General features: G+C 41.1%; 2 protein-coding genes across 5 annotated transcripts in view; one reads left to right on the top strand and one right to left on the bottom strand.

Annotated features, from left to right (window-relative positions):
• Positions 1 to 25,940, top strand: part of LOC146560353 (leucine-rich repeat and fibronectin type III domain-containing protein 1-like protein) — a 423,438-nt gene that overhangs the window by 272,585 nt on the left and 124,913 nt on the right. For all 4 annotated transcript variants that reach the window (XM_085244426.1, XM_085244425.1, XM_085244422.1 and 1 more), the window contains one exon: positions 8,700 to 8,788. The gene's annotated coding sequence lies outside the window, so the exon portion shown is untranslated. The remainder of the gene's footprint in view (positions 1 to 8,699; positions 8,789 to 25,940) is intronic.
• The window catches only part of LOC146560354 (histone H1.5-like), a 46,454-nt gene that overhangs the window by 5,235 nt on the left and 15,279 nt on the right, over positions 1 to 25,940 (bottom strand). The gene's annotated exons all lie outside the window — the stretch shown is intronic.

The following is a 25,940-nucleotide window of genomic DNA, read 5'->3' as shown; positions in this document are numbered from 1 at the left end:
CTGCTCATTCTGTGAGCCGACCACTGGAAACAAAAAAGCTCACATAAACCTAAAAGGAAATCTCTTCCCACACCACCTGATCTCCTCTTCTGCACTTTATCCAGAGACGATAAAGTCTTTTCTGTTTCTTTCATTTGCTTTTGAATGATCTTAAGTCCTGTCTTTTTCTGTCACTGCTCTGTGTCTGTACATTAGACATTTGGTTTCAGTCGCCGTCTGTCCATCGGTGGTTTTAGACTAATTAACACTTGTTTGAAAACTTTTGATGTATTTGCACTGGGCTAATGAGTTATCAACTGTAGTCGCTATATTCTTTTCTCCCTGTCTCGCCTCTCTGACTTCGCATTTCCCACTTGCTGTGACAGCCGAGGAGACAAACGATGAAAGTGGAGGGTTCATAAATTACTGCAGTGTGCTGTAGAGACTTTCACGCTGTCTTGAAATGAAACGAGGGCGTGTAAGTTAAACGGGTAATTAAAGCAAATAAAATGTATTTTTTTCTTTTTAGTGGTGGTGATGGGGGAATGCCGTTAGCTGAGGTCAGTGAGTGCCCAGCTGCAAAGTTAAGACGTTCACCCTCACAAAATAATCCCAGGATTTCCAGCCTCATGCAGAAACTATCGAATAACCGCGGGGAGCAATCCTGCAGATGATAATGACTGTCCGTGAACTTGCTCCACAAAGTGACTTCTCATTGCTCAGCCATTAAGGGACAGCTGTACTCTCCAACCATATAATCCATCCCTTCTTTCTAATTGAGTGCAAACCTTTGTTGGTCCTGTTTTTTGCATTGCTTGCTCCTTTCTTCTCCTTCACCTTTCCCACTAGTCGTCTTTCACTGGCCTGCTTTATTCATTGGAATATTCTAATGTGTGGGGGGTTCTTCTGAGGATGGTCTCACTTGCAGCTGTTCATCAGTGACAAAGGTGTTAAAATAAAGTCCTCCTGTCAGCTGTTGCAGGTCATTTGACCTGCAGTGGCAGCTTTGTCAGGAAAACAGACATCTGGAGTCTGATTCAGCAGTAATATTATCTTTGTCTTACCTGAAAGTGTTTGTTTTCCCCTGGATTTTAATGCCATCTATCTTTATTGCACCTATTTATGGTCCCAAAGCACTTACCTCAGTGTTGCCTGCTCTGGCCTTGGGTCAGAACATTTCCAAATGTGAACAGGTTGGTGGCATACTGGGTTGTTATTTAAGGGTACGCTTCATCCTCACCGTCACCCAGCTGACCCGTTTCCTGGCTGCCTGGGACAATGGGGTGTGGACCCATATGTCCAACTCACTGAGCCTGGCCTCCAGCCTTATTTATTACACGACTGTTTTTACTAAAGGAGGCTCAGTGATCAAGAAAGAGGAGGAAGCCATGCGATTAGTGACTAGGCTAGGAGCTACGCTAGCAGCTACGCTAAGCTAGTGAATCCCTAAAGATACAATCAGTGAATATAATTTGAAACTGATTTAGCAGAAATTGTACTTTGGATAAAGCACTTGAAGGTTACACTACAAAATAAGTTTTATTTAAAGGTCTGTAATAAAGCAAGCTACACAAATGAAGCCATACAGAACACCACTGTGGAGTGTAACAGGAACAAGAAGTGATAAAATACTGCAGAGAGAGCCAACACCTAGTGAGAGTGCCATCAAGAGAGCAGCTTTGTTTATACAGCATTTTGCATTTAATCCTGAGTTATGATTAATCTCGGGCTGTCTTCCACAGCGTGTCTTTTGTCCCGTCTTTCTTCCCTCTTCCCCCAACTGGTTGGGCAGATGGCTGCCCCTCTCTGATCCAAGGTCTGCTAGAAGTTTCTTCCTGTTAAAAGGGAGTTTTTCCTTCCCATTGTCACCAAGTACTCGTCATCTGATTGTTTTCTCTGTGTTATGGTATGGGGTTTACCTCACAATATGAAGCTCCGAGCTTGAAGCAACTGTTGAGATTTGGTGAACTGAATTGAATGTAGTTTGGGGACAGACAACGATGTGCTTTAAAAGTGATCTGTAGCCAATGGCGAGAAGCCAGAAATGGGCTGATCTGGTAGTATTCAAAAAAACCAGTAACAGGGCTCACTGTTGCATGTGGAATTATCTTGAGGAAAAAGATGTGCTGTTTATGCAAGCGAGAGGGCTGGTTCAGCAGCCAAATTGATCTGTAAAGTCCTGATATATGTTCCATTGCAACGGTGTAGCTGTTGGAGGTTGTATGGCTCAGTGCTAAGGACTTTATCGTTTCATTCTAATGACAAGTGCAACGTGTGAATCATGATTTGTTTTCTGCTCAAACCTCAGGTTAAACCTCAGATTCACCTTCAGCCATCGGCTTGCACCCCTTCTTTGCAAGCGATCAATCCCCTGAATTATTTCTGGGGATTGAAGTATATGGATGGACAGATTGGACAAATCAGTTCAGTTGGTCCAGTCTTCATCTTCAATAATAATGCAATAAAAAATTAATCTTTTTTATAATATTCAGTGCTCATTATTGATGCATCGTCATCCTCGCTGTTCTACTGGTTTTATTTTTCTTTCTTTAGATTAGATTAGATAGAACTTTATTAATCCCTCGGGTGGGTTCCTCTGGGAAATTCGATTTCCAAAAAAGCATAGCACCGACAGAAGTTACAGAGTTACAGAATATTATATATATATATATATATATATATATACACACACACACACATATATATAAATACAGAGACAATATAAATAAAATATACGAAGGGGATAAATAGAATAAATAGGAATAAAAATAAAAATACAAGTGAATTGCACATTTCAAGTATTGAGTCTATTGCACCGTTGACTATTTACAAAAGTATTGCACAAAAGGTATTGCACAGTGAGGTGAAGAGGCACTACAGCTTAGTTGTTCTGATGATCAGCCAGAGTATAAATATAAAGGTATCCTACTGAGATCACTTTAGAGGTAATGATGAGACTTTTTTTAATGAAATGATTTACAAACATTTTTACCAAACAACCTAAGTGGACTAGAATTGATTGAAAACATGCCGAGGAAACAAGGATGTAGTTTCTGTCACCATCAGCTTATCATGGATCATGGAAATCCACGATCAGTAAACCTTCTGCTACAAGCGATGACCGCTGTTTCATTGCTGCCTAAATATATGTTCAGACATGTAGACAAACAACACTGGTGTGGTTATAAAAAATATTGTATTCTTCCAGCAGAAGTTTTCACTGCTCAGTGTTTGTTTTGCTGGTTGGAAGTATTGAGAAGAAAGAAGACGGATGTTTTTTTCATTAAGAAAAAGAGAGATCCGCTCTGTGGAGTGTCAGGTCTGTCTTTAGTTGGAGACTCTGAGACTCTCCAGCTGGTTGTAGAGAAACACACTGTATGGAGGCAAAGCTCCGGCCGTATTAATCCTCAGTGTGTAAGTCGACCCTAACCCCACCTCGAGGCATCACAATATGTAATTTGTTTTTCTTAAATTGTTCTTCCGAGTCTCAACAATCATGGAACAAACAATATAATCACTGTGAGAAATATCAAAAACTATTCACAGATCTATGATGATTTAGACCTCAGTGAATTAGTTGTCGTTGCAGGGTTTCTTCCAGCTTCCTCCCACAATACAAAGACGTGCATTTTAGGTTAAGTGATAATTCTAAAGTAGCTGTGGATGGGAACATGAGGATCAATAGTGGTCTGTCTCTCTGTGTTAGCCCTGCAGCGGGATGTCAACCCAGTGAGGCTGAACTGGATACGCAGAAGAAACTGGTTAGATGAATGAATGAATAGAGACGCCAAATTATAAGTTCATGCAATGGAGTCAGTCCGTGTAGCCAATTCACTTGCAAACATGACTATTTGGAACTGAATTGGACAGAGTGATTGACTCACATCACAGCAAGTTTCTCTCCAACTCTTTAGGTTATTTGAGCAGTTTATTGTGACCCATTGTTTCTGTTTAACTAGTGGCCATAGTCATTATGATCGGAGAAAGACAAAAGACTTGCGGTTATAAGATTTTACAGCCACAAAGTCCATATAGGAGGAGCTTTACATGAATGAACTGATCAGGTAAACAGTGGAATTTCTGCTAAATTGTTTTTTATTCCTTTACCAAAGCAGTTCAGTGGCTTTAACTTTATTTCTGTTAATGTAATGTTGAGGACAAACCCACACCAAGCTAGGTGAGCAAAAATGCTGCTGCTGGCTGGTCCACTAATTCTGGACTCCTACAGATCATTTTTATTTGGTGAGAGCAAGCTGCCAGTGTCATGTTTAATTTCAAAGGACTTGTTGTAATCAGTGAATTATGGATAAATTATAGACTTTGAACAAAAGCCAGTGCTTTTGAAGAAAAAATAATAACATTCTCTTTATCTGATGTATTAAAGATGTATAAAGCTGAAAGTAAACTGTGCCATTTTTCATTGTTCATGATGAAAGATAACCAGTGTGACAGAACTGTGGTGGTATCATTGGTCACCACTCCAGCTGCACTATGAGAGAAGTTGGCCATTGTTACAGTCCCTCCTGTTCTGATCAAGGGCAAAAGTTAGAATAATGATCTCACAGTGGGACTAATTAATGTGACACTGGTGCAACGGTGAAATACTTTAAAAAATCAGAATAGAATAAATGGAGGCAAAAAATGCAAAGTGAAAGACTTCTTTCAACAAAGAAGAACAAATAATAGTTTTGGCACATTGTTTGTTTGCATGTGTCCTCCAGGTGTTATCGTGAAAGTTAAGTAGGACGCAGCATCGGAGGAAACAAGGAAGTGCACACTCATCATAGGCTGTGAAACAGCAGATATTAGAGAATCACCATGCAGATCTACATTTTAAATCGTACAGAAGGTCATGATGTTTGAATAAGTGAATAGTCATTAAATGATGGATGCAAAAAATCAAATTGTTTATGCAACTATTTGTGCGTTTTCTTTCTTTTTACCACAGACTGCATGAATAAAGCTGGATGTAGTTTCCAAATCTAAGAAGTAAAGACAAAGTAAAGACCAGGGGGCAACTCCAGAAGTCCATGGAAAAAAACTGTAATTTCTGACATGTTTTCTTTGGGTCTCAGTTGCTATTTTCTAGTCTTACTAAATGCAGCATGGCATTCATTTCATAAATTATGGTTATTATTAGTTAAAAGGAAAAAATTAAGCAGGTATGCTTTATGGTGGGCTTACCCTGCCACATGCATGTGTTCAAAGGAGCTTGCAAAGAAAAGCGTCTGGACTTCTTTGAGTTGCTTGAAGACGTTTCACCTCTCATCCGAGAAGCTTCTTCAGTTCTAAGGTCAAATGGTGGAGAGTCCCAGATATAAACCTAGTAGGAGTTTCCCCCCACAGAGGGACAAAAGGACCCCCTGATGATCCTCTAATCGCCTGAGCCAAGGTGTGAAACTGGGTGTGGGTCCCAATCAGCCAGAGTTTCGGGTGAGTTCATTGTGAAACCTGGCCCCACCTTATCATGCGAATTCCTGAGGTCAGATGGCCCAGGATGTGAGTGGGATTTAAGGCGTCTGAGCGTGTTGCTGGGTCTGAAATGCACCGGGATGTCATGCTTGGAGAAAACTCTCCTGAGTTTTTCTGATACACCGGCTACATAGGGGATGACAATGTTGTTGCGTCTGTCCTTCTTATCCTCCCTCGCTGGTGTCTGGTCTTCTTTTCTGGTCTTCAAGCAACTTAAAGAAGTCCAGACGCTTTTATTTGCAAGCTCCTTTGACTACGATGACCTGGATGACTGAGAACCTTCACAGACACATGCATGTGTAATTTCCCACAGTTTCTCAGCCAGAAGGTCCAGTCCATACTCTACAGTATATACCAACAATCATGGAGAGCAAATACTCAGTGGTGAGTTTGCTCAAAATGCCAATCCACACTTTATATATCAAACCCGAGTCTTTAAATCGATGTTGCACAGTGTGGCATTCAAAACAGTTGCTGAAAATCTCTGTAGCCGCCTTTAGATCAGATCTTGTAAAGTTCTGGTTATCATTATGAGCATGATTATCCTCAGTATCACGTCTCCCACTGTGGATGACAACTCCTCCCAAAGCGTAATTACGGTTGAATGTAGCACAATGTCAGCAGACAGATTATATACAGTGGAGGGCTGGACAGACTTACTCTCTCCCATCTACTTATCTCTCCTCTCATCTTAATAAGACCAGAGGAGCGGCAGCATTCTTCCCACAAGGCCTCACTGTCCGGGTCTGAGCCACAGTCTCATTAACCAGGCATATTGGCCTCTGCAGTACAAAGGGCTTCCTTTGGAGCTGACACTCTAGCATCCTGACTTGCTCATTTAAAAGTGAAACGCTGACATCCTCGCTGTGCCATCATCGATATCAGCACTCTGGGAGAGAGCGAGAGGGAGGACGCTTTGCTTTTATTCACGCGCAGCTGCCGGGTGTTGAAGACGAGGGGTGGCGTTTGATTCAGATGTTAGCGAGATTAAGTGAAGGGGATCATCTCTAACTGCTGAATAGACCTCAATCTCTCATGATCATTTAGATCTTCTTCTGTCTTGTTAATCCAGTCACATCACACAAAGCTATATGTTTGATGTGTGACCTCATAATCCCGATTCACAATCTTTATTGAATGTTTGCACTTTATTGCGAGCAGGGAACAAGTCGACGTGAATTTTCAACTTGTAAAAGGTAGAATATGCAGAAGCACCATACTGCGCTGCGGAGTTTGTTTTTTATCTTCACAAACAGCCAAAAGCCTCATGCATTCAAATGACAGCTGCTCAATGATGCAGACGCCAAAAAAAAACTTTCCAGTCTTCCTCCATTTGGTACCATGACGTAACACGGGCTTCTACAGTGTTGCTTTTTCTAAGTGAAGCCCATAGAGAACATGCTCAGATCAGATTTCTTCCCGCCAAGCTAGCTGACTTCCTGCTGGCTCTCTGCAAAATCATACAGCTCATCTATACTTTCCAAATGTCAGCAGACCAGATGGAATATACTCGAGTGATAAACAGAGTCCTTTTTCACATTAGTAATAATAATAATAATGGATTGCATTTATATAGCGGCCCCTCAAAGCGCTTTACAATACCACTATTCATTCACTCTCACATTCACACACTGGTGGAGGCAGCTACAGTTGCAGCCACAGCTGCCCTGGGGCAGACTGACAGAAGCGAGGCTGCCATATCGCGCCATCGGCCCCTCTGGCCATCAGCAGTAGGCGGCAGGTGAAGTGTCTTGCCCAAGGACACAACGACCGAGACTGTCCGAGCCGGGACTAGAACCAGCAACCTTCCGGTTACAAGATGAACTGCCAACTCTTGAGCCACGATCAACCAAATTAAGAGAAAAGTTATTTTTGGGTCATGGAATCAAATTGTAGTAACATGGTGTGGCCACTATGGCAACAGCCATGAAGGGCTCTAAAATCACCTCCATGTTAACTTTATAGCTACTGTGACATCATTTTGCTTTGATGCTCTGATTTTAAGACCAGGAGTGATCGTGCTTTTGAGGCTTTTGTGGAACAGCCTTCCTCAGACAGTCAGGTCGGCTCACGTTGTTTGTTTTATGAATGCTGAAAACTCGATTTTATAGGTTAGTGTTATTTGAACTGTGAAGCACTTTGTAGCTCTGTGTTTTGAAAAGTGCTATATAAATAAAGTTATTATTATTATTAATGTTGTTATTATTGGGCATGGTGGTTAGCACTGTTGCCTCACAGCAAGAAGGTCCTAAGTTCAATTCCACCGTTCCAGGATCTTTGAGTTTGCATGCTCTCTCTGGGTACTGTGGCTTCCTCCCATAGTCCAAAGACATGCAGTTAGTGGGGATAGGTTAGTTGCCCATAGGTGTGAATGTGAGTGTGAATGATTGTCTGTGTCTATGTGTTAGCCCTGCTACAGACTGGCGACCTGTCCAGGGTGTACCCTGCCTCTCTAAGACAGCTGGGATTGGCTCCAGCCCCTTGCATCCCTGACAAAGGATAAGCGGAAGAGAATGAATAGATTATTATTATTATCATACATTGTTTTTCAACTCTACCTAATCTTTTGTGCTGTTGTTTCATTCTCTTTTTCAGTTTTTTTGTTTCGATTTTACTGGATCCAGAATGGAATATATTTGTGTAAGATGTGAGTGCTAAATTATGACTTTAGTGATAATTGATAATGATGATAATTAGTGACACAGATTAATGGAGGTGAGGCCGAGCAGACAGGTAGTAGCTACTTTTAATAAGTGAGTTTATTCTTGAGGTATAAAATGTCCAGCCTCAGTATATTTGTCAAAGATCTTCTGAAACTATATTATTGTGAAAAAGTTATTTTTTCCCAGCTTCTCAAAAGGTGTTTGCTTAAAAGCAGCTTGTTTGTAACTGCAGTTGGTTTTTGTGTATCGATGCCAAGAACCTGAAAACTTGACAGATAAGTCCTGAAAAGTTGATTCTGTTCATCTGGACGTAGCATTTTCACCACTTTCACCACACTGTACTGTTTATTATTATTATTATTAGTAGTAGTATTAGTATTAGTATTAGTATTAGTATTATTATTATTACCTGGATGCGCGAAATATCTATATCCAGGTGAACAGAATCAACTTTTTGGGACTTCCTTGCCTGGATGATTGAGCCTGCATTGAGACTTGGCAGATAAGGTTTTACATGACATTGAATTCTCATTTTAATTAACCAAAAAAAGATTTTTAATCAATGAAAATCTTCTTTTTTTTCAGGCTGTTCCTGATCGAGTCATCACATCGCTACCGTACTTCGTCGTGAGAGGCTGACATTGTTGAAGAGATACTGAAACCCTCTGAAGCAGGTAGGATCGCTTTTGCAGAGTAACTTATGGTTTCTTCCACCGGGGGTCCAGAGTATGACTGTTCTTACTGAGTTTTTTCTAAATGCACCACTTGAAACCCACTTAAGCATAGGAATGATCAGAGGTCTGGGGAGAAGCTACAGAAGCTCCCCTCTCTCTCTTCCTCCCTCTCTTTCCATTTCTCGTTCATCCTCTGTGGTAATTTCAGATCCCGCAGGCAGACACCTGCGTCTCTATTTGATAAATATTGAATCTTCCAGAATTGAAATGGATCTTTAACAAGGCTAACACACGGACAAACACAGCACACACACCACCCGCACACTCATAATGCCTCTGTCATTCTGAAGCCAGCACAGGTTAGAAGGTTACTGCTGTACTTTGTTGCACATCTGTCAGTTTTGTTGCTGTCTGACACACACACACACACACACAGAAGTGATAGCTACATGCGTGTTGCTAATGTCTGTGTGTTTGTGTTTGCCGTTACAGTGGGGCAAAAAAGTATTTAGTCAGCCACCGATTGTGCAAGTTCCCCCACTTAAAATGATGACAGAGGTCAGTAATTTGCACCAGAGGTACACTTCAACTGTGAGAGACAGAATGTGAAAAAAAAAATCCATGAATTCACATGGTAGGATTTGTAAAGAATTTATTCGTAAATTAGGGTGGAAAATAAGTATTTGGTCACCTCAAACAAGGAAAATCTCTGGCTCTCACAGACCTGTAACGTCTTCTGTAAGAAGCTTTTCTGTCCCCCACTCGTTACCTGTATGAATGGCACCTGTTTGAACTCATCATCTGTATAAAAGACACCTGTCCACAGCCTCAAACAGTCAGACTCCAAACTCCGCCATGGCCAAGACCAAAGAGCTTTCGAAGGACACCAGGAAAAGTATTGTAGACCTGCACCAGACTGGGAAGAGTGAATCTACAATAGGCAAGCAGCTTGGTGTGAAAAAATCAACTGTGGGAGCAATCATCAGAAAATGGAAGACATACAAGACCACTGATGATCTCCCTCGATCTGGGGCTCCACGCAAGATCTCATCCCGTGGGGTCAAAATGATCATGAGAACGGTGAGCAAAGATCCCAGAACCACACGGGGGTCCTGGTGAATGACCTGCAGAGAGCTGGGACCAAAGTAACAAAGGTCACCATCAGTAACACACTACAACGGCAGGGAATCAAATCCCGCAGTGCCAGACGTGTTCCGCTGCTGAAGCCAGTGCATGTCCAGGCCCGTCTGAAGTTTGCCAGAGAGCACATGGATGATACAGCAGAGGATTGGGAGAATGTCATGTGGTCAGATGAAACCAAAGTAGAACTTTTTGCTATAAACTCAACTCGTCGTGTTTGGAGGACGAAGAATACTGAGTTGCATCTCAAGAACACCATACCTACTGTGAAGCATGGGGGTGGAAACATCATGCTATGGGGCTGTTTTTCTGCCAAGGGGACAGGACGACTGATCCGTGTTAAGGACAGAATGAATGGGGCCATGTATCGTGAGATTTTGAGCCAAAACCTCCTTCCATCAGTGAGAACTTTGAAGATGAAACGAGGCTGGGTCTTCCAACATGACAATGATCCAAAACACACCGCCCGGGCAACAAAGGAGTGGCTCCGTAAGAAGCATTTGAAAGTCCTGGAGTGGCCTAGCCAGTCTCCAGACCTCAACCCCATAGAAAATCTGTGGCGGGAGTTGAAAGTCCGTGTTGCTCGGCGACAGCCCCAAAACATCACTGCTCTCGAGAAGATCTGAATGGAGGAATGGGCCAAAATACCAGCTACTGTGTGTGCAAACCTGGTAAAGACCTATAGTAAACGTTTGACCTCTGTTATTGCCAACAAAGGTTATGTTACAAAGTATTGAGTTGTATTTTTGTTATTGACCAAATACTTATTTTCCACCCTGATTTACGAATAAATTCTTTACAAATCCTACCATGTGGATTCATGGATTTTTTTTTCACATTCTGTCTCTCACAGTTGAAGTGTACCTCTGGTGCAAATTACTGACCTCTGTCATCATTTTAGGTGGGGGAACTTGCACAATCGGTGGCTGACTAAATACTTTTTTGCCCCACTGTATATTGACAGAGCACGCGAAGAATGTGTGATGAGTAGGGCTGCCACAATTTGTCGACTAGTCACGATTACGTCGACTATCAAAATCGTCGACGACTGATTTAATAGTCGACGTGTCGTTTGAAGCTTTGTAAGATCGCAAAAGATGCAGGAATAAGTAGCAGGATTTAAGAGTGTAATAACGGACTGAAACAGAAGATGGCAGCACAGCATGTACAAGGATGCCAGCTGCCGTTAAACCCCGAAGAAGAAGAAGCAGCTGTGTCCCAGAATTCATAGCGCGGCCCAGCTTAGTTTCCAACAATGGCGGCAGCTAGTTAGTTTTAATATTACTCTTATTATTCTTTCTGGGTCACAAAATAAACGTTTAACATATTTTCAGGCGAGAATGTAGCTGTGTAAACCTCAAATATCTGCTCAGTTTATCAGGACGCCACATATTTTCAAAAGCGCTCCGACGTTTTCGGAGACGTCTGTTACCCACTAGCTCGATAGCTAGCCGGGGGCTAGGTCACTAGCGCCGTGAGAACACCGGACTCCCGGCAAATTGTTTTCAAACCCACCGCCGTCTTTCGCGACTCAGGTTAAATATATATGAGTCACTTAGATAAATTAAAAATGTTAGTTTGGCTGTCTTTAGTATTTTATTTGTTCCTGAGTAAATCGGTTTGGCTGAGATTAAAGTTATAGTTTTTACACAGCTGAATAAACGTCAAGCAGACAGCTGATTATCAGAAGTGTGAGATGCTCGAGAATTTACTCCGGTGTCCTGTTATATTTTAGATAGCAAGGAGTTTATTAAACTTTACCGAAACAATCTGCAAATTTCATTAAAATTGAATAAACTATCATCTTGTCTTTATTTTTAGTTAGCACCTTAAAAGCTTAAAGCTGTAAGCTAATGATAGTTATATAAGAGCAGATGCTGCTGGTGCAATAAGCTGTAGTTTTACGTCCAGTGGATGATGATCTGATTAGTCGACTAATCGCATAAATAATCGGTGACTAGTCGACTATCAAAATAATCGTTTGTGGCAGCCCTAGTGATGAGCATGATGCTGTTTTTTGTACGCGTGTGTGCGTGTACATGTTTAGACATCTTTGTGTGGACAGAAAATTGGCATGCCACTATACTTGTGGGGTCGCTTATGGGGACAAAACAGCCGCCCCCACAAGTTTGATGGCATTTTTCTCAAAATGTGTTTTCATTGTCAGTGTTACAGTTGGGTTATGGTTAGGTTTAGCTGATGGTTAGGGTAAGTAGCTAGGGAAAGCATGTCAAAGGGGGGGGGGGGGGGTTAGGGGAGAGTTTTGTATATTGATAGAAACTGAGACATATAAAGTGACACGATGAGTGTTTGAAGTTGTATAAAACATGAAACTGGTCATACAACAGGTACAACGTGTTAGCGGTTACAGACAGGTTGTTGGGTTTGTTAGCACGGGAAGTGCTGATTGAGCTTTTTACCTGTAAGCAGATAAAAGCCACTATGACGATACCAACCTTTACTTTAGTTCCATCGTGGTGCCTCATGTTGAGCTACTTCGATGGTGCAGTCTTGGTGTTTTCACCAATGAGTGAGGTTCGGACATAAGTGAGACCCGAGGGAAACCCTACATCCTCATAATGAGGCAGGCACACCTTAAAGCACACCCTAAGGTTACAAATGAAGTTCCCCATAAACATTGCAGACTTTAAATCATGAACTGAATGATTTAAAGTCTGCAAACAAAAAAAAGAGAGAAAAAAAAGGATTTTATGCCATGAATGGAAAAATCTTTTGGGCCAGTAAGAATCTGGTGTCAAACCAATCAAACCAACTTCAGCCCAACTACAGTTTACACTCCCTGAGTACAGACTGCGCCCTGCTGTTGCACTCAGAGTGTAAACTGTGTGCGACATTTGTGCTTTGGATTTGGGGTGAGTGGTCTTTTGAGTGGAAAGTAAAATGACAGCATTAAAGCCATGAGTTTGTATTCATCTCTAGATCTGCAAACCTTGCATTTCACATTTTGCCTGTGATATAAACAGAGCATTAGCACAGTGCTCTGTTCCGGTTCAGTTCGAGTAGGCACCACATAATAATAATGTGCAGCATTTTCACACCTGTGCAGCAGCCTGATCTTTCACATAAATGACCTCACTGAGCATCATTTGAGAGTGCACGTTTCAGCACAATTGGACATCAAATTGTTTTTAACCTGCCAGCTACTGAGCATGAAGTTCATGTAATATCAGATTGTGTGCCTGTGAGAATAGCTCAGTTAATTGCTTGCAGTGGCTGGCTGTTCTCTGTCCTGCATGCTCTATCCTGCCTTTAACCCCTTTAATAATAAACTCAGCGCTACTGCTGATTGCAAGAAATAGCAGAAAGCAGAGAAAGAAAGAAGAGAGACTGCATGAAACTCAAGACATGTGTGGGTAAATTATAACACCAAAACTGAGGACTAACTACAATGTGGTGTCTGTTTTACTGGAGTTCTTTGTGGAGCATCTTACATTGTACAAGGTTAGGTATAATAGCACCATGAATATCAGTGTGAAGGTATCCTGTCTGTGTCCTGTGTTGTGTACCCTTATATTGTATATTAGGCTCATGCTGACCAAGGACACATCTGTTTGCCAGCACAAAACAAGCGTTTCAAGGACGTGTGCTGCCTCTTAAAGCAGAGGTAAGGGCAGTGTAAGCATCTGCAGCAGCAGCTATAAAGCAGAGCAGACCAGCACTGCAGCTTCTCAGCAGTAACAATGGTTTTATAGGCAATGAAAACTTATAGTGGATGGCTGCTAATGGTGTTTAGATGAGTCTACCAGAAGCTAATAGCACTTATGGGATTTTGAGTTTGAGAAGGGAAGGGAGTGTAAAGGCTTCTCGCCTCATAGGTTGTTGGATTATTATTAGCTAGTACAAACTTTGAAACTTGGAAATAATCCCTTTTATGCTATCAGAGTCATCAAATGCCAAAATATAGACTAGGCATGTGTGTGACAAGTAGACTCTTACAGGCCTTCACTAGACCTTCGTTCAGGTTTTCTCCTCTTTGAAATATTGTCTCTGTTGCAGCAATGTTCTCGTCTGTATTTGTAACAGAACGTTGTAAACAGGCAATGCAGGCGTGAGTGAATGCAAACCTGCAAGGGAGGACTAACCTGACTTTGTATGTGCACAGCACAAAGAGCCAATCATTGCTGTTGTATTTAAAGTCTGGTTTAGTTACTGAGCAACGTGACTGTGGACAATATTGGACCCTGTGAAAAAGGAACGTCTCTAGTCCACGTGGGTGAAAGATTGAACCCTTGACACCAACAGTGAGGGGATCTGATGGTTATTCAGTGAGAGCATTTTGCTGCCATGGTTTGGGTTCTCTTGGCCGCTGAGACAGAACGGTCATTGCAAGTCAAATTATTATATACACCAATTATTCTGTCCTGAGTGGAATGGTTTCTCCCGGGATGATAGGACATGAGGCCCCACTGAATGCTCTGATGACGGTGAAGATTATCACGCAACGTCATCGGATATCTGAATACCTGGGAGATTTCGAGCGTCTGTCAAACCACCAAGCACCGACATAGCTTGTCTTTTCATTTCCATTAATTTGTCACCTGTTCGTGTTTTTGCTTGTAAGTGCTGAGGGAAACAATCCTCAGCTTCTAGGAAGGATTGTGTTTCACCGCCTTTCATCATATATAATGTATCACAGGATTCATTTTTAATGATGTGATTGCTTTTTAGTTGGTAAACAAATTTAGATGCAAAATGAGTGAGTCTCTTTCCCCAGAGAGGAGCGACGCATTCAGTCAATATCCACAAATGACAATTTGACTGCCAATTGCTCAATTCAAAGCACAAAACCAACCCCTCATTGCTGACTGAATGGGTTTTTCAGCTGCATCCCAGAGCAGCTTCCCTTTGTGACAAAGATCTTTCACAACGGCTTAGACATCATTTAAATTTCCTGCAGGCTTCAACAATTCAAAGACCACTTTTTCCACCATTGTTGTGTTAAACTTGACTTTGCTTTTGTGGACATGCAAACTTTTGCGTGCTAGTTTGAGTTAATCACACGGCAAGTGTTTACAGTTTGGCTAATAGTAGCTTAGTGTGTCTAGGAAGTAGAGCTTATTAGAATGAAGACTAATGAAGATGAAGATCATTCATCAGCTGGCGTGAGCAGCGTTAAAGCAGGATCTAATTTTAAAACTGCAAATTGGGATTCTCTCCACACGGTGGGCAGCTGTAGCTGCGGTGAGATACAGAACAGAGCGATGACTTTGACTGTATGTAGCTTTTAATGCCAATATTATACATAAACAGTAAAGACTGATATATCTTAAACAACACATTTTTGAACATTCGCTTGTAAAAGTTTCAGTATCTTTTCTTCGAAACCATTTTGATTGGAGCTGATTTTCACATTTTGTCTTTTCATTTGCAGAGATTTGGAGCAATAACAGGTTTTCTCCAGGAAACTGTGAATCCCACTGTCTCGTCTCTCTGTGTGTCATTTGTACGCTTTGTATTCATTTGTACTTTGTGCTCGCTTCTCATCGTTTGGAATCCATTCAGATCTTTTCTTTCCCATATCATGTAGCCACATTAAAGATGCCTCTTTGCTATTAAACATTAGAGGTTTTTGGTTGCAAATAGGAGCCCCGGCGTCGAACAATAGTGATGAGCAGGCATGCTGAACAAAAGCATCTCAGTCAGAGAGGCAGATTTTAGTTTGCTGCTAATGGGGACCAGCACTCAGAGACTTAAAACCATCATCTCCACTGGCTTAGAACAGAAACCACAGGGGAGGAATAAATGAATGAATTGAGGAGCGAGCAGGAGAGAAGCGGTAGGAAAATAAAGGAGGATTTAATAAACGAAATGGAGGCGATAAATTTGTGAAGACTGTTATTAGAGCTCGTATTGTATTCTCTAGGTTTGGATTTCACAACTCTTGGTTGAACAATAGAACAATCAAGCTTTTTATTATCAAGATGTGTTTCCTGCGTTGCTCACAGTCGTCTCTGCCTCCACAGCACATTCATCTGTTAAAAACGGTCGTCTGCAGAGATGTAAATGAAGATATGGAGCAGCAGTGATTATTGTCGCCCTACATTACCAAACACATTCTTAACACAGTTGTGGTGCTGAATATCTTACAGCAAAGTACATCTGACTATATATAGACTGTATATACTGTGTATATATATATATATATATATATACATATATATATATATATATATATATATATATATATATATGTGTGTGTGTGTGCTAGTGCTGTCAGCGTATTAATTAACGAGCTAACACGTTGACGCCGTGCAGCCCCACACGGGGCGATCCGCGATAACTCGCTCATGGAGATTTGCCGTGTTAATGCGGTTGTGGCGTTAACGTCATTTTAACACTGACAGCACTAATATATATAAAAATATATATATATATATATATATATATATATATATATATATATAATTTTTTTTCTTTGAAGCCAACAGGAGAAGGTCTCAGTTCATATCCAGTTAGTCATATGGATACTTTATCCTTGTCAGTATTGCTTATTGTTAGTAATAGTTAATGCTGTCCGTGTCTGACGCTGGTAAACCTTTTATAAAGAAGCGTAGTTATGCTCTTCAGTTTTTGTCACGACACCAGAACATATTTTTACTGTTAGTTTGTCTTTAAAGGACACGAGCTGCATTTTCTCTTCAGATGGAGGCAAAATGAAATCCTCCTGATATTCATTCACACATTTTGCCAACAAGCTGTTTAAAACTCCTCTTAATCTGCCAAAGTTTCAATTTGTTTCTTGTGATTTTTCAAGAGGGATTCTTGTTTTTGGTCTTCTCTGATCCTGCATTACTCCCTGTAGGGAAATTCAGTGTTATCTCTTCTTTCCCACAGCTCGGTCAGAGTTAAGCTGCTGAACATAAAGGCTACAGCCTGTGGGGATTCATCCCTCAATTCAGCAAAGGTGTGCAGAGGAAAGAGCACTCCCTATGCCCCCAGAACAAATAAATCAGAGAGGCGTGCTTTGGAATAAGTGCGAGGATTGAGGGAAAGCTGCCAGACAGTGATGTTGAAAGAACAAAAAGTTTAGATGCTCTCAAAGCTCCTTCACCTGTTCAAGTTATCATCTGACTCCCACAAGACAGAAATCCAATTTGGCATGTAAAAAGTAGGCTTTGATAGATTGCATGTTCCTGTTTTTCCTGCAGATTTGTTGGTGTGTAAAGAGCGCAATAACGCATCAATGTTCTCACACCATCGGTAGAAGAGCTTGTTAGCTGATTGTTTAAAACGAGTGTGTGTTGTAGACTGTTTGTCTTCACCAAATTCATGAAGCCAATAAGATTTTTTTCAGTCCCACAGCCTCAGAGAGGAATCCATTTAAGACTTAGGGGATTCTGGATGGCGGTGTTGGTAGAAGATCTTTGCTAAGCTTGTTTGCACCTCATTTGCTGTGTGTTCTTGGGTATAAGCTGCAAATTCTCTCTGAAAGGAGGCCCTACCTGTAACAACTGAGCCCTGAGTTATGCTGTGTCTTGCTGAAGGACACTTCAGCAGAGCAGCTGTGTTTGTCACTGAGATTTCAGTTCTTCTGGCTGAATGGCTCGTCCTCCTGCCCAAAGTGGCACAATAAGAACGTCACAACAACCCTGTAGACACACAATGGAGTTTGCTCATAGTTTTTTTTCTTCTCTCCTTTTTTCAGCTCCATCTGTCTTCTTTTCTTTTTTTTCTTGTTTTTATAGCATTTCCTGCTCATTCATTTCCTGCAAACCTTGTTTATGTTACATAAGTGAGCAGTGACAAAGTCGCTTGTCTCTCTGGAGAGAAACATCTCTGCTCTCCCTCTCTTAGCTTCAGGTGTAGCTGCACATTGCGACGCTGCATCTTTTATGAATGGACACCTCTTTATCTAAGAAGTCTGTTGAGGCTGACACATGATCGCTTCCTTTTTTGCATAAATTATTTTCATGTCATTGTAAGAGTCGGAGTTCCCGGCACGGCGCACGCAGTAATGATTTGGGAGAAAAAGAAAAGCCAGAGCTTGTCAAGAGTTAAAAACTTGCCTGCAACCTGCCCCAGTCTGAGACAGGAGAAGGCGTTAGACATCGACAGGAAAATTCTCCAGCGTCAGAATCATCAAAGTGTATGCCACTGAGGTTTGAGGCGACAAGCCAACAGCTCTGAAGATCCTGCCACCACACAAGCCCAGAGAGGCCAGAAAGCATCAAAGCCTGCAAGACTGAGGAAAGTCCACTTTCTGAGAGGGAGAATGTAGGGGCAGCATGGTGGCACTGTTGCTCTCTCTGAGTGGGTTCTCGTCGGGTACTCCGGCTTCCTCCCACAGTCCAAAGGCATGACGTTAGTGGGGATGGGTGAATTGGTAACTCTAAATTGCCCATAGTTGTGAGACAGGCCTAACACTGTCTCTATGGCTGTATCCCAATTCAGGGTCTGCAGCCTTAAAGTACGCAGCCTTAACGGTCCACAAGGGCGGCGTACTCAAAGACCGCTGAGGCCGGAAGTGAGAGGCTTGTGAAATGGGACGGTCTAGCCTCCATTGCGCTGCCCAGGTTGCCTAGCAACCGTGACACTAACAGCTGGAAACGTTTCATACAGCTTTGTTTGACAGAAATGAAGGAGAAATCTTTTGTTCATTTGGTTGTTTGTTTCTACATGAGCTTTGATTTAATAAGTATCTGAGGCTGAGACCACAGGACTGTGAAATCATGATTATTGGGCTTCACTTCTGTACTGAACAGTCATTTAAGATTAGCTAGTAAATAACAAATAGCCAATGTTGTTCATGAGACTAAAGTCATCTCACTTTGCTAATGTAAATATAACATGGCCAATATTAAAGTTATCATTTCAATCATTATTAGTTATAACAGCAGTGAATGACTCTGTTTCAAACACTGAGCTTCAGTAAAGATTCAAGTTGCATTTATTTATATTTCCTGTCACCTTAAATCTTCACTCAAAGACAGGTTTCTTTGACACTGTATATATAACTGTGTTATATATATGAGAGACAAATATTGTTCTTTTAATATGTTGGCATTACTACATTTGTCTCAATGCTTACTTTAAATATCCATGAAATCATCACATTCTCTTATAGATTAAAGTCAACTATTGAACTGGTATATTTTGTATTGTATGTATGTATTGTATTTATATATTTATCGTATATTTTGAAGTAAAGGCTTTAAAACCAAGTTAGTACAAACATCACTAATGTCACATAACTTTGCCGACATGTGGCCAACAGGAATGTTTGTTCTTCGTTATTAAACATTCACACATAAATAAGTAATATTCAGTACTTACTTTTAAAACTTTACTCTTCGGCCGCCCCTCTTCCGCTGTTTTTTTTTCCGGCAAAATTATCCACACTCACCGCCGCGCTATGCATTCTGGGATATGTTGGGCCACGAAGTCTACACCGCCACATCCTTAAAATTCAGTGAAATGAAGGACACATTTGAGGGCCGCATTTCGAGCAGCCTTTGAATTGGGACAGCCTTCGTCGCGTCGCTGTGACGTAATTGGCCTTAAAAAGCGGTCTTTATTAAGGCTGCAGAGCCTGAATTGGGATACAGCCTATGTGTTAGCCCTGCAGCAGACTGGCGTCCTGTGCAGGGCGTATCCTGCCTCTTGCCTGATCTCAAATTAAACATCCAGCTCTGTGTGGAGCCGGTCTGTACCGTGTTGCCTGTTATCATTAGAGGTCTAATGTAATGCCGATGTGCAGCAAACACAGACTCCATTTCGACTTGTTCTTCAAATTTTTTGGCACATAATATTTTGTCATGTGGAAAATCACCTGACAGGCTCGAGCAGCACTTGATTATCACCTCACCTGGTTTTTTTCTTGCTGCATATAGAGCCCACTCACGGTGAAGGTGCAGCTTTGAAGTAGAGGTCTCTGCTCTTCATCATCTTTGTTGTTCTTGATGCAGTGCCCCCCCCCCCCACACACACACACACACACACACAGCTGCTAACAGGCTGGTGAATGGGTGTTTTCACCGTGCACTTTATAGTGGTGATTGAAAAAAAAAATCACATCAGTGCTAATTAATCCCTGTAATGATCCTGCTGGTTCCTGACAGCAGGGCAAATACTGCCAAGTGTGCTTGTCAGATAAGATTGTTGAGTTCTGTTAATATTCTGGAATACATGTACCGCCGTTACGTATTTAAAATACAAAATATGAGTAACTGTATTCCGTTACAGTTACCGTTTAAAAGGTGGTATTTAGAATACAGTTACTTTGTTGAAATAAATGGATTACACGGCGGTACTTTCCTGTTTCATATTGTGGCGGGTCAGGACTGTTTGGCTTTTGTTTGACATGTTCTGTTGTTCCAGGTGGCAGCGTTACGGTTGCCATGGTCTCTGCGACTGTGTGTTTCCTGGGTGAGAGAGCGCCTTTATGTTGTTGTTGTTGTTGTGCTAAGCTAATAGGCAGAATGCTACAGACATAACACTAAAGAATGTAGCCTCATGGGCAGTGTAGTCCGTGCTGCAGGGAGAATGAACGGCCATACCCGTTATGTGTCTGTGAGCGCGAGGAGGGAGGAAATGAAAAGTACGAGCTGTCATCAAGCAAAAACGGGAGCTGGAAGCATGTAAATATAATAATAACCACTGCAGCCAAGAAGAGTGCCCGACGAGCCCAGCTGTAAGTAAGCTGTTTAGACTCGACTGTACGCTGTGTTCGTGTTTTCCTCCGAAACAATAAGTTCCGTTGGAGCAGCCTTTCGACGCCTCTCTCTGTCTCAAAGTTGACCCAGACAACAAAGTAAAGCTAGTTTTCGGCTACGAGCCGACACGAACCCGACGTATCAGCCAGAGGTCCCTTTACTGCAGTTCGGAGCCGCGGACCTTCAGTAACAGTAATAAATCACAGCAATAGTACATTCACGTAGTTGTAAACAGCATGATAACATATTAAGTAATCCAAAGTATTCAGAATACGTTACTCTCATTGAGTAACGTAACGGAATACGTTACAGAATACATTTTGGGGCATGTAATCTGTAATCTGTAGTGGAATACATTTTAAAAGTAACCTTCCCAATACTGTCTTCAGTGTACTTTTGACTTACTTCACTGGTTCCTGGTTAGGACTAGATCCTTTTAGGACACCGTGCAGTGATGTCTTAGACAGGTCTTTTATTTTTGTGTCAAGGTTTTCAGCGTGCCAGTGTCCCTGTGCACAAAGCGCCACTTTGTTGTGGTGGAACTTGACAGATCCCTGACCTCAGTCCCATCCAAGGAGCGTCTGTGTGTGCGTGCATGCTTCGTGTTGCTGTCTGCACCTGTTCACTTGCATCCAGTGTGTGTTTGGCATAATGTGAGTGTGTCTATTGTGTTAATCCATCAGCAGAAAGGCTTCCCCTCTGGGTTTCCTCATTGTTGTTTAACTGAGAACTTTTCCTCTCAGTCAGCACAAACACACACAAGCGGAGAGAGAGGGAGGTGCATGCTGTTTGCTCAGGGCCAGAAACAGCACCTGGACTGAAGCATCCAGCTGAATTCACCACACTTCCAAAGCTGACAGCTCACTGCACAGACCACTATTTTTATCTCCTCTTCTTCCTCTTCTTTTACTTGTCTGTCGTCTCTTCCATTCACTTCTTTTCTCTTTGTTCCTCTCCACCTTTCCCTCTTCTTGCTCTCTTAGTGTCCAAGTCTTTCTTTTTGCTGTTACATGGTGCGGTCTTGAGCAGGGAGCATTTTTGAAAACTCTTCTCACTGTTGAGTTCAAAGCTGACATTGACATTCGGCGCTGGTGAAGGAAACAGGCTGAAAATTGATTGATATGCGTGCTGCGTTGGCTTTAAATCAAACTCCAAAATGCCGATTCTGTGCAGCGTAGGTCGTCTTACGGCACGTATAGAGTCGTGTTTACTGTGACCGTTCCAGATACTTAATTTATGAATTACAAATCCATCCCTGTGTTCATTTAGCCAGCGTAAATGTAATCTTTCAAGTTTCTAATTATTCTCCACACATCCCTGAAGGCCTTCCTCTTATTCAAGGGCACTCATTAATCAAACACGCATGTGAACATACACTTCACATATGCAGGCAGTGAGAGCCCAGGGAACAGATACGGGAAGCATGCACAGCGTTGTGGAAATACCATGAATACATTTACAACATAATTATAAATTCTCACAGAAAACACTGCTGCTGGGAAGTATGTAAAATGTGCCGTCTCTAAGTATGAGAATCTCAAGTTTCGAGCCCAGACTTCTCTGCTGCCATCCTTCATTTCATATTTTCTTTGTCAGGTTGCTATTCATTCATTCATGTATGCATATGTTGATGTATTTAGCCTTTGCTCCAATCTCTTAACAGACTGCAGTTGCTTCTCTCAGTCAGCATTCAAGTTGTTCTTCCTTTTTGAGCCCTATTCTTAGCTTAAAAGATGGGAAACATGAAATATTCATGCTGGAATCTCTGGTTGTGAAAGTTGGTCTAAGTTAAAAGGAAACAATATGTTGTTCATTTATTTATTTGTTTTCTGTTTTTTCTTCTGTGGCACTGAGGGACTGAGGCTAACAACACAACACACTCTTTACAGATTTTCAGCCTAAAAAAAGAATTAATAAATATTCCACTACTGTAGATTCCTACTTATCACACTTAAAATAGTTTGCTGTGAGGGTTGGTTTAGGAGGGTTTTTTTTTCTTCTTCTTCTTCTTTTTTTTTTTTACCAGGCTGTGAATGTTTAGTTGTACTGTAAACGTGGCCGTTTTTATGTGGCAGCCAATGGAGAAAGCCCTGCTTTTGTAGCCACTGGCTGAAGGAACTACAGCTCACTTTCATGTTGTCAGTCTTGGACGTTGCTGCTTGACTATAACGCGACACAAACAAAAAGAAGCAGCCACATCCTCCTGGATCTATTGAGCTACTGCACCTCTCTTCTTTGCTTAAGCAGCATAACATTGGGTTTGTTTTTTTAGTTTAGGACAGGGGTGGGGAACTCCAGGCCTCGAGGGCCGGTGTCCTGCAGGTTTTAGATCTCACCCTGGGTCAACACACCTGAATCAAATGATTAGTTCATTACCAGGCCTCTGGAGAACGTCAAGACATGTTGAGGAGGTAATTTAGCCATTTAAATCAGCTGTGATGGATCAAGGACACATCTAAAACCTGCAGGACACCGGCCTTTGAGGCCTGGAGTTGGACACCCCTGGTTTAGGATATCCAAAATTCACTGAAGATAGGCTTTATCTATTTATCCAGATAAAAACAGTTTTCCAATTTTCTCTCTTTTGTGATAAATAATTCCACATAGAGTCAAGTTTGCTCTCCTTATGCAGCATGAGTTTATTGCCTCAGTAAAAAGCTGTATTTACCGTTGCGCCACATCACATGATCTTATACACGTTTTGGAAAAGAAACTTATTGATACGCTCTATCTGTCCTTTGATCAGAGTCAGTGAAATCTCATAAATCATTACAGCCGTGTGCAGTGCTGACAGTACAAAGGAAACAGATTTTATTTTAATGCAGAGGACAGCACGCTTAAAAAATAGATTAAGCAGGTTTTGATGTTTTACTAATTGCTGTACTTGTAGTTGAGGTAAAAATGGAGAAAAGTGTTTTAACCGGGCAGGAAGGAAACACATTTTGACATATTAAAGCTCTGAAAAATGTTTTGACATTAAGAGGTGCTGACAACATGCTAAAGTTAGTGTTTAATGTAATTTTTAGGAATATTTCGTCTTTTGACTCAGTGCTAAGGGTTTTTACATATTTGACATAATGCTAGAATAATCCAGAGTTGTTTATATTTAAATATTAAAGTCCCTGATCCCAACAACAAAATGCTAAATCTTTGTGCTCTCATTAACCTAAATGTGGATGACAGACCCTTTGAAGTCCTTTTAATGATTTATTTTTAATGGCCTTTTGTAGTTAAAGCAAACACAGCAGCAGACGAGCAGCCAAACATTTCTGTGTATCTCTGTGTGTCAGCTTCTCTGCGTTTGTGTGTGGTTTTTATACATGTGCGTCCGTCTCCATCGCCGTTTCTGTGAGGCGATTCTGTCAAGACGTGACAGAGTGCAAACAAAACAAGTGTGTTACCTGGTGCTGTGTGACACCTGTCGGCTACCATCCACCGTCCAACCTCACAGTCAGACTGACCTTTCCAAAACAACAACAGCATATGTGTGTGTGTGTGTGTGTGTGTGTGTGTGTGTGTGTGTGTGTGTGTGTAATTCTGTCCTGCTGTGTTGAGTGTGTGTGTGTTCTGTTTGTTCTGCTCCTCGAGTCTATGCTCAGCACCCTGCATACCTACAAACAGACACACAGGTAGACAGATGGGCAGGCATGTAAGAAAACAATGGAAATTTCCATGACAGTTTCTTTCATACATAATCTGATGGTCTGCTGGAAAAACAGCTTTCCTGTTTCCTTCTTTTCTATCAAATATATTATTTTCCAAAGACAGATCTTCATATTCATTTATTATGAGTTTCAGATAATAGCGCTGGTGTATGTACTAATAATCCCTCTGAACCAAAAGCTTAGCTCTAAAAGTTCAGGTTGTTTTTTTGTGTGAATAAAGGAGTACCTGAAGTAGCTTCTTCTGTATCTTCTTGTGAGTCTGGGAAACAAATGACTCTTTCACCTCATGATTATACTGTTATGTCTTCAGCGTGTGTCAAACTAATGTGACTTATAGAAACAAGTGCTACCTGTATTGCTGATATGTTGTTACCAGTGAATGAGGCTGACATTGGCCAATAGACTGGTTAATCTGATGCATCATCCCTATTTTCTTCTACTCTTGGCTCTACAGCTGTGGTACAATTTTCATCTCAGGTTGGCTTTACAGGGGAGGAGCTAAAGTCATGCAAAGCTACTCGAGTCAAAAAAAATGTGGCATTGGAATTGAGCATAATATGTTAATTCTGACCAAAAGTTTTAAAACCATAGTGGTATATTTATTGTAACTGTCCAAAAAAATGTAAACATATCTTCCTGTGCCTTTTCCCCGCTTAGTTTATCCACTGCACCGACTTCATCATTAACTCCTCCCGATCGACCATATCTGGCAACCAACTCATTATCTCCCCACTGGTTTCAGACTGGGTATGCATTAAATATGAGATTCTGTGCCGCTCCTTGGTGTTTAGATGGTGTTCACACAGTACTGTGCATATTTACAGATCAATCAGATAGTCCATTGTCTTATGTTGAACAGGTTCAGCAGCACTTCTTTGCAGGTTTTGTTAATAAAATAAAATAAAATTAGAAAAACAGATAAAATCAAACTGCATTCTTAATGCTTTGGTTCACCGTGGTCAGTGTGTTTCTGTGTATGTCAGTTTTATTTATTACTTTCTTTTTTCATCTTTTTTGTCTCCCGATTGAATGGATTTGATTTGGACACAATGGACTTGATTAAGGAGTCATTAAAGATTAAGGTGGGCTGCTTAAGCTCTTAATTGCTATGGAAAATATTAAACTGGCATAAACAGCCAGTCAGCCCTTGCACATAAATATGAAAACATATTTGATGTTAGAAGGAAAAGAATTCCTATGGATAGACTGAATTTAGTCATTGAACCTAAAGCACTAAAATCCTTGGGTTTATGTCTATAAATAACATCTTTAAGCGTTACTGGTTTACAGGATTGACTGTGTTTTCTGGTTTATTTGACTCTCAAATTCAAATTCAAATTCAAATTTTATTTGTCACGTACACAGTCATACACAGTACGATATGTAGTGAAATGCTTGGACAACTGCTCGTGACCTAAAGAAAACAAAAAAGGAAAGGCTATGAATAAGATAGGAAATAAATATGAAAAATTAAAAAGGGTAAATTTAACTAAGAAGGAATAAAATATAAATTAAGGTTAAAAATGAAATAACTGTACAACACAAATTAGAATGAAGGGTAAATTTAACTGGGAAAGAATAAGATAAAATATATAAATTAAAGTTGAAAATAAAATAACTGTACAACAAAATACACAATATAGAACTATATAAGAATGTATGAAGAAATCTAAA

This window comes from Mchenga conophoros, linkage group LG14, assembly GCF_057382185.1.
Source record: "Mchenga conophoros isolate Kocher_MC1m ecotype Shallow Benthic linkage group LG14, M_conophoros_male_GT1.1, whole genome shotgun sequence".
NCBI lineage: Eukaryota > Metazoa > Chordata > Actinopteri > Cichliformes > Cichlidae > Mchenga > Mchenga conophoros.
The sequence above is the reverse complement of the archived record's forward strand: the minus strand, read 5'-3'. Positions and strand labels throughout refer to the sequence as shown.